Source organism: Meles meles, chromosome 14 (assembly GCF_922984935.1).
Source record: "Meles meles chromosome 14, mMelMel3.1 paternal haplotype, whole genome shotgun sequence".
Classification (NCBI taxonomy): domain Eukaryota; kingdom Metazoa; phylum Chordata; class Mammalia; order Carnivora; family Mustelidae; genus Meles; species Meles meles.
The window spans coordinates 42,866,272-42,876,687 of record NC_060079.1 but is presented as its reverse complement, the minus strand read 5'-3'; the positions used below and the strand labels follow the sequence as shown (position 1 = coordinate 42,876,687).

Here is a 10,416-nt window from a genome sequence, read left to right as displayed (position 1 = left end):
TATGCAACCCTAGCCTCTAAAAGCTGACTTTTTTTTTTTTTTTAATTGCTTCCTTTTGGTTAGGAGGGATTTAGCTCAAGGGCTAAACCATTGGGTCCCTTCTCAAGCATATACCTCACATAGATTCCTCAGGTCTTCCTCCTGCCAGCTCCTAGACTAGGGAAGGGATTAACTCCAAGATCAATTTGTGTAATTCCCCTGTCCTTTGTCTACAGCATAACCTCTGTGTACCTGATCCTTAACAAACCTGTGTGCCAACCTTGTACAGAGGCCATTGCTAATCTTCTCTGTACCCTTCCAATTTTAGTATATGTGCTACTGAAGTGAGCACTGCACCTGATCCTTCAGCTTATAATATTTAACAGGTGTATCAAGCTTTTGGAACTGCCTTCAATGTACCCTAACCCTATCTTTAAAGTTCTTTAGACTTAACAATTGCAGCTTTTTAAAAAAAGATTTTATTCATTCATTTTGTGTGTGTGTGTGTGTGTGTGTGAGAGAGAGAGAGAGAGAACGAGAGCTGAATCAGGGATTCGGGAGGGGCAGAGGAAGAGGGAGAAGCTGTCTCCAGCCAAGCAGGGAGCTGGATGTGCTACATGGAGCTGGATCCCAGAACCCTGAGATCATGACCTGAGTCAAAGGCAGACACTTAACCGACTGAGCCACCCAGGTGCCCCTCAGCTTTTTTTTTTATATAGAACACATGTTATCTAATAAGTACATGAATTAAATTGTTGGATTATACAATATTAAACATTGCCTTTAAAACTGTTTTCTCCACATTGGATTTCAAAATAATGTATAAAGAAAATCCATTGACTTTTTTATTCTAAGGGTGTTCATCCAACCTTTGAGACAATGAATGCCATGGACTTAACTAGCATCAAGGACTGCTGTGAAGAAAATGCCTGAAAACTGTTAATATCTTTAAATGTGGTTGCAGAAGCAACTCTGGTTGAAGAGCAGAAAATAAGCAACAATACGTCTATTTATTAAATTATTAGCACAACACATATTGATTTGAAGAGACCGTCTTTAAGTACTAGTTTTGGAAACTAGAACAATGCACAAAATTAACCTGGAACAAAAATTAAAACAAGCAGGCCGCCTGGGTGGCTCAGTGGGTTAAAACCTCTGCCTTTGGCTCAGGTCATGATCTTAGGATCCTGGGATGGAGCCCCACATCGGGCTCTCTGATCGACAGGGAGCAGCTTCCTCCTCTCTCTCTGCCTGCCTCTCTGCCTACTTGTGATCTCTGTCTGTCAAATAAATAAATAAAATCTTTTAAGAAAAATTAAAATAAGTAAGAATCTTCGCCCATATGTAGCTTTCAACTTAACCTGAATTAAAGAACGTTGCCTCTTTGTGTCACTGGGCAGTCATCACTGTTAACTTCTAAAGGTCTTATGCCACTTTAAAACATGTTTTTGAGCATACTTAAAGGTGGCAGATTTGTTTTAATCATTTCTTTATTAGTTTTCTCTGTGTAGAAATACATATTTCAATTGGAAAACCAGGCCTTGGTTAGTTTTAACTCTTTGATAAGATTGTACAGACACGCCACAATACAATTTGTGAATGTAATTTATATGTATCTTTTGATTTATAATAGGGACTACATATAGTCCAGGATTTGAAAATCTATTAACAGTATTATGGGAGAATTTAGATAATTTAGAATTCTCATGTTTTTCAATGATGAATAAAATACTGTCATAAGAAAAATATAACTACTTATTGTATTATGTTACCTTCATTGTTATGAAAGTGGTTATGTCTAAGAAAAAATGGTGGAGAAAGCATAAATTATATTATTCCTTATCTTATGTCATCTGGAAATATAAATTGTATATTAAATTATAAAATGTCTTATCTTCTTAAATTTTTGAATCATAGTGAATACCAATAAAGATTTAAAGATTAAATCCTACCAGTAAAAATATTCTTATTTAAACGGACTTGAAACATATCTTTCACTTTTACAAAAAATGTTTTTCTATCTAAATACTATCATGTATTTATTTCCTATAAGCAATAAACTATTTTCTAGTATTTCTAGTAAATATTTTCATTATTTACTTCAAAAAGAGCTAATATTCCATTCAATTTAGGAAAAATTGGGATTTACCTCATTGCAAAGTTTAAAATATTTGTTTTAATGCCAAGCATTTGCTATATTTCAAAGTCTAATTTCAAAGTGGGTATTGAGAAGAGGAATAAAACAAACTGTATATTTTGCTAATGGTGCAAACTAGTCTGAATGAACAGACAGACTGGAAATAGAAAAGTCGATGGAGTAATCAATAAACTCAAAGAAGGACGAAATAGAGGATACACAAGTCCCATGATTAGTAAGCTGACAACAGTTCATAGCAGCACCCCCCACAAAATACAATCTATTTCTCTAATATTCGGTGAAGGAATTAATCTGGAAACTGAACATAAATTCACTTTCAATCTAACAGGTACATTATTGGAAAAATAGAATTAAATATATAATCATATTTAAAAATTGTGTCCAGGTGCAAGACGTTATTTGAATTCATTATTGTTATCTTTATTATTTTAAAATATATGCTATTTTATGAATAAATACTTCAAGTAATTTAGCACTTTAAAATCTCTACTCCTTGTGCTCAATTAAACTTTAAAATAAAGACTTAAATATCCTTTCTATATGGCGCCACTGTGATTTTCCTATTTTAACTTTATAGCTATTGATTTTTGAGCTTAACAAAGAACAAAAATGATTTCAAGCATAAAGTCAAGAAATTGGGAGACAATTTCTAATGAGTTTAATATGTTTTGATCAAATCCTAGATATATGTTTAATCTATTCTCAAGATGACCAGCATCATATAATTAAACACCATTTTATCCAATAAAATATACTGGAGTTGAGATCACATATTTTTGCAAATTTAAATGCAAAACAGAGAAAAGTATAATAGTTAAGTCATAAAATCTAATTATACTTAAATCACAGGGCTCTGTTTGTATGTACATTTCTGTATTCTTTGCCCACTTAACTTCTTCTTACTCTTTTCTCTATGGATTTATTCCTTTAAAAAAAAGAATCAGAAAGGACTGATGGCTAAAGAGTATTTAATTCTACAAATAAATATATTTCATATGAATGTCAGTACTGGAAAGAATCAGCAATGAGGGAAATTCCTATTCCACACATCTTTCTATAATACATCACCCTGGGAAATGTTTTGAGCCTCATCTTTTCTTCTTTTTTGCCTCTTTTCCTAATCAAAATATATTTAGAGGAAATTATATTTTTATCAGTCCTTTATGCTTAAATATACAGTGTGTCAAGGTTACATGTAACAGTCTGTCAGTCTGCTCAAAAAGATAAAAATCCAGTCACACAGGTGAGAGAGAGACATTTCTGTGTAGAAGTTTATTTTAACAACAACTTAATCTATCAGTGCACAGTTTCCGGGCTAACCCGATAGTCTACCAGAATAAAATCAGTGAGCCAAAATCAGTGTCTACCATTGTAGTGCACACTGTTTTGGCCTCTCTGGCATTTGCTCCTCCCTACTTTGTTCCTACCAAATACTCATTTTATGTCAGCCTCTTCCAATGCCACTGAACTGCACATATCTGGGGAAACTTCTCCAATACCCTGCTCCTGACCTTGAGGAGTAAATGTGGTTCATTAAGCCATTGAGTGCCTGGAGCATGTGACCAAGAAATGACCAGTTTGAAGGGAAAGACTCCTATCCCATACTTGAGAAGAGAGGGTTTTCACTTTCTCTGGGTGGGATCAAGGACCCAGCATGTTTCAGTTTCTCTACTTGACATCTTATGGCAATGAGGGAATTATCTTAGGGGAAAGGCATGCATTGATTAAATAGCTGGAGAGAAAGAAAGAAAAAAAAATTGGGTTGTTTTCCTACCTAATGCTATGTCAAATAAGACACTATATTTTGGTTATTGTTTACATTTTTTAAGTTTGAATTACAGTTCTGGTTACTTGCAGCCGATAGCAAGATCCATGATGGCTCTTGATACATAAACGTTCAACATCCCCATTTTAAGTTAACAGCTTAGTTTCCAAAGGAGTCAGACTAACCTTCCAATATGACTTTCTTACCAAAATACATTTTAGATTTTATGTATATCTTTTTTTTTTCCAGTTTTTGTGGTGTAAGGTAGTAGTTGGTGTTGATTTGAACAATTGTTTTTATGTCAGGCACAAGTGTGAACATTAAACTAACCTATTTAATTTTTACAAAATAATAAGGAGGTGCTTCTATTCTCCCACCACTTTTAGGAGGAGATGACCCCAAAGAACAGAGTGATTGAGTGAGTTTATTAAGTGGCAGCTCCAAGGTTCAACCCAGCCTATCCGAATTCAAAAATCCATTCCTTGTATATCTCTTAAAACAAGAATACTCCATAAAAATTGTGCAATAATTCCCATGAAAAATTAATATTATGATGGATGGTATTTCACTCTGATAAAGTCTATGTTTCTAATAATGCTGACTGTAGCTTATTTCTGCATTTGTTTCACTGAATAAGAACAGATGTGAGTGATGAAAGAAAGAGCAAAACATTAGTGTTTACTCTCACGGTCTTCCCCCATCTAATCTCCTTTTTTGTTGTCACAGTATTTTTCACTTCATTAATTTTGGCTGTATAGTTCTAACTTTATTTTCTGGTAAATTCATGATACTATACTTCTCTTATTTGGTACATACTGGGTAGAGAGATAAATCAAAATTAGAAAGATAACAAGATTCCTTCTAGATTCTAGATAGAAAAAGGAAAACAATAATTAGAATGTAATCAAGAGAGAAACTGGTCAACATTACATACATATGTTGCACAGTGTTTCTCGACTCCCAATGAGAGAGAATTTAAATAATCTTTCTAAAAATGAGATAAATCATAACTTGTAACAGTTTTCCTGAATCCATGACCCTGTGTCATTTTAATCTTGAATTTTGGAGCATTTAATGCCACTTTATGCTTTCATCTTTCCAAGATTTAGATTTCTGCTTTAAAAAAAAGTTATAACAAAGAACTTGATTATTAGTTATTCATTACATCTACTTTGATTGCTCCCACTCTGACCCTGTAGCATAGTACCAGGAAGTGGGTAAATCACTTGTGGTTAACTCCTTACCTCACCTGCCCCTCATTTCTCATATCTAGGTTCCATGGTACTTGTTTGCAAGAACTTACCTAGGTCAAAGCCCAGTTTCCCAAAATTGACACTTAATTCTTATTACATTGTTATTAATTATAATACAATTTTTTTTTTTTAATTTGTCAAACATCAGTGTCCTATAACTGTCCGTCCCTCACATTTGTGGCCAGACTGTTTCTGAAGCTGTAATCTAGGTGTCCACTGGGATCTTTCCTAATCCTCTCGCTACATGTCTTTGAAAGTAACAGCTAAGCAACCTGAGCTTTATCCTTCTGACTGTTGCTTGAAATTCCATTGGTATGGATTTCTGATCTATTAGAACTATTATAAAACTTATAGGGAAAATGCTTGAAAATTATCCAAAATAAAATTTAATCTCTTCTTAATCATAGTTCATATTACCAGCTTTACTTTTCATACTTAATTATTAGATTATTCTTTTCCATGTTTCACCTGTTTCTAGTATGTAAAATATATAGATATACTAATTTAGTAAATTAGATATACTAATTTAGTAAGATACACAATTGTACAATTGTTGACTATAGTGAGAGGATATCTCTACATTATGCAGTGATGCATTCCACTATATATTTCCTGATAACTGTAATTAAAAAAAAAACAAGAAAAGACTTTTATTATATTATTAAAAATAAATTTTTTTTTAACAGTTGTTGAGCTACTACTATACTATATTTTGGGCACTATGTATGTACTAGGGATACAAAGGTGATTAAGAGAATGCCCTTGCTAAAACAAATTTACACCGAGTGGTACCCTTATGTTTTTGAAGGATAGGACAAGCAAAAAAGCATTTGTCTGAGCAAAGACACAAAGGTACAAACAGTTGGTGATTGTGCAGTGAAAGATTACCTCAGCAGGTCTTGGCTGTCCAATACTATACATTCTGAAGAAAGTTTTGGCCTTTGCCTAGCTTCTGGGAAATAATCTCTAAACCCTTAGATTATCCTGCCTATTAAGAATGTCTGTTCCCTTCCTCCCTTCCTTCCTCCTTCTTTCAGTCTTTCTGTTCTTCTTCCCCAAAACAAAAAAATAGGACTTCTAGTTTCCATTTCTACACGTAAGGAACTTGGATGTTGCCACTGTCCACTGTCCTGCCAACATTCAAAATTGAACAGACTGAAAATTCAGTAACTCTTCTTGAATCTGTAAGGGAGGATACAGGGAAAACTACTGCCTCTAAAAGTGGAGAGATGGTAAATTTAGAGGTCATGGCTTACCAGAGAAGAAACCTGGAGCAAAAAATGCTGTGGAACCAGTGCTGGGACAGAAAAATCTGGACTAGCAATTGATAGATTGCCAGAGTCTCAGTGTGCACAGTTCTGTAAGTAAAATTTTCCAGGGGGACAAAGTCATAGGGAGGCCCCCCCACACTTTTGTGAGTTTTATCTCCAGCAGCTTATGTAGATTTTCACAATAAATATTGAATAAAATTGCCCTCATGCTTCAAGGAGGCGGGGGGGGGGAGGATGCGTCTTAAAATATGCTAGAACACTCCCCCCGCCCCCAACAAGGCCTACCCTCAGGAGAACCTAGTTAACATAAGCCTAACCTTCTGCGATATTATCTGAGCCTAAATGACCTAGTGAAAGGAATTCTAGTCCACTCTGGCCAATACTGTATCCAAAGCTGAGTTTTATGAAACCTCTGGTAAAGGTTCTAATTCGGATTTCATGAAGTCTTGTAATGCTTGAAATATCATTTAGAGTTATTGTGAGACATTCTTATTTTGAAATTAGTTAGAACTAACACAAAATCTTGTTAAAGAAGCATATATATTATATATATTAAATATATATATTTATATATAAAGCATATATATTTTATAAATTATATTTAAATAAAATCATTTCTGTTTTTTTTTTTTAATTTGTTTATTTACAGCATAACAGTGTTCATTGTTTTGGCATCACACCCAGTGCTCCATGCAGTACGTGCCCTCCCTATTACCCACCACCTGGTTCCTCAACCTCCCACCCCCCTGCCCCTTCAAAACCCTCTGGTTGTTTTTCAGAGTCCATAGTCTCTCATGGTTCATCTCCCCTTCCAGTTTCCCTCAACTCCCTCTCCTCTCCATCTCCCCATTTCTATAATAATTCTCTGTATTATTTATTTTAACTTTAAAATACTATTCTCAGAAGGGATCCACTGATTTTTCCAGACTGCCATAAGGGTCCATAGCATAAAAAAGATTAATCACCCCATTCATAAGCCACAAGTTTTGGAACTTTGAGTTCAAGATGGTTGCCTTGGTTATGTGAAGCCTGGGCACTGGGGTAAGCACTAGGAGGATATTTGAAGCTCAAGCAGGAAAGACAGATACCTGCAGGCTTCCATAGTATCTGCAGTCCACAACAGGCATCAGAGTGAATAGATCTTCTAGAGTGAGAGTGCTGAGTTTGAATCCTAACTTCAACTCTCATTCTCTACTCTTCATCTGAGAAATAGTAGCATTAATACCCATAGCAGAGTTGGGTTAAAGATTACATTATTCAAAAATGCAAAGCACTGAGAAAAATATCTGTCCTATTGTAATCTCTCACTAAATACTTATTATTTTTAAAAACAGAATGTTCGCATTTGCATTTTATTCAATAATTATGATTCTTCCCTCAAAATTAGCAATATTTGATATTTTTATTAAACTAAAAAACAGTTAAATTTGGGGAGATCACATCTTACTTTGAACTTCATAAGCAATGAAGGTGGTCTTTTTTCATTTTCTGACCATATTTACTGGTTTGTGAAATTACATTTCAAGTTATTTCATGTTATATTTCATTATATTTCATGTTATTTCCTTATTACCATATTATAGAATTGATCTCTGGTATTTTTTTATTTATAATAATTTTTTCACATGTTGTTTTAGTGTGAACTCTCAGGAAGCAGAGCTTAAGACAAAGTTTATATGATGTTATTTCTTTGAGGAAGTGTAAATCGGAGAAGTGGAAGTGAAGGACAAGGGAATAAGAAGGCCAAGAAGGAGAGACAGTGCAAGGATGCTTATCATTTGGTACAAAATGTACGGACTACTTGATCTCATGACATTACTCTAAGTAGCAATAATGAATGCATCTCAGCAAGGGCTATGTAAGAGAGGAAAGGGTAAGAACTTATGTAACCGGCTCTTAAATCTCATTAGTCAAAGATTTGCACTCCTTGATTTTAACTGACCCCAAAATTTAAGTTGCTTATGCAAATAGGTTGAGATATTTCATACCTCAAGGTCAATAGGGAAGGCCTAGATTTGGAGGCAAAAAGTATATGGACTAGGTGTTGGTAAGGGTCTACCCACATGAAATCAGTTGCACTTGCTACATCAATCTCTGAGCTGGGGCACCTGCCATGACTGGGGAGACAAGGCAGGATCTGAAGTAGCAGTTACAAGGTGCTTCCGACATATATCCAGATGTTACTCCTTTGTCGTAGATGTACTTTTTCTGTTTTTTTTTTTTTTCTTTAACAGTTTAGGGTATAGAAATATTTAAATGTATATGATCTGATATCTCTGTTTAAAAGAGTCTTCACTGGGTTGAATTTATATCATACCTATTATATATATGGTACTTGGTTCATTAGCATAATTTTATCACTTTTCTTTAATGTCAGTTAAAAGAGATTACTCTTTCTGTCTGTTAAGCTTATATTTATAACCTATTTAGAAGAGAATCTTTTTTTTTTAAGATTTTATTTATTTATTTGACAGAGAGAGAGAGATCACAAGTAGGCAGAGAAGCAGGCAGAGAGAGAGGGGGGAAGCAGGCTCCCTGCTGAGCAGAGAGCCCGATGTGGGGCTCGATCCCAGGACCCTGAGATCACGACCCAAACTGAAGGCAGAGGCTTAACCCACTGAGCCACTGAGGCACCCTTATTTCTAACCTATTTAAACAGAATTATATCCCAACAGTGATACTGTGTTGCTGTTAAAGAAAACCAATATAGCAATACCTCTTAACTGAAATGGAGCTAAATTTAACATAACACTTCCTGACTACTTGTAGTTAGGAATTAAGAATGACTTTTATAAGTTTAATTAATTAATTAACATTTTTTGCTAGACATTTTTCTTCTACCACCATGCAGGCATATTTTTTTCTTATTTTCCTTTCTTTAGCACATTTTAAAATAGAATGCTGATAATGATCACACAATTATGTTATTTCCCCAAAATAGTCAAAATAAGCACTTTTAAAGAAAAATAATTATTTCCTCCTATGAAGGGCTACAGAATTACCTATTCCTTTGTTATACACGGCATTAGAAATGGAATTAAGTTCTAAAATTATCACTATAAATTCTTGTCCTTTATAGGAGGGATATTTTATAGTTGATTGCAAGCTCAATGTCCCATATTAGCAATTCATCATTTTACAATATTAATATTCATTTTTACTAAATATGGAAACTTCATATAATCAGCAATTTCCTCATCAATTTGGGAATATCAAATTCATTATTAAGAGTTAGTATAATACTAACAGCAAAATGCCATTCCATTCCTGGTGAAAAAATAAATAAGTCCTGAGTTATATATTATGTCTGATTTTGCATGTTATACGAAAAGAAAAAATTTATAATGTAATTAATTTATACATTATTTTAAAGGATATCTTATTCAATCTATAGGATAAATGAGAAGAAGGAAAGAGAAAATAAATAAAGAAAAATAAAGTTTGTATTTTTCTTTCTTTCTGAAGATACAAACCACAAATGTACTTCTCATATTCTAAACATAGGCTTCATTTTTAATCAATATCAATCTTTTTTGCGTAATATAAATGAAAAATTAAGGCTTATTTGTATCTATTCATATCAGAAAAATATCTAGAGGTTTTAGGCAAAACTTTTGAGCACATAAAAATACCTATTTTTTTTCCAAGAGGATACATGAGACAGAAGGGTACAATTACATATATTAGAGTAAAAGCAAGGGCTTTATGCTGCTAAAGATAAAGAATAAAGTGGTTAGAAATCTTTGTGGCTATATTAACATCTTATTGCCATAGTCTCTGATTACTGATTACATAGCTAAATTATAGTTTATATTTAAAATATAATCTTTGTCCACAAAATGGGTCCAATGTTTACATATAGGACTTAACCCTTATTCTTTCTGAAAGAGGGACGCAAAGACCTTTCAAATAATAAGAAAAAAGATTTACATTGTCTATGACTTTTTAAAAAATAAACAGACTTAGGAAAGAGGAAGAACAGTATTTTAT

At 33.6% G+C, this 10,416-nt stretch overlaps 1 non-coding gene across 1 annotated transcript; it reads right to left on the bottom strand.

Moving 5' to 3' along the window:
• Window positions 1-223: 223 nt before the first annotated feature.
• On the bottom strand, window positions 224-331 carry LOC123925376. Its single transcript, XR_006814978.1, has one exon. It is a non-coding gene; the product is annotated as a U6 spliceosomal RNA (small nuclear RNA).
• Between the last annotated feature and the right edge of the window lie 10,085 nt (window positions 332-10,416).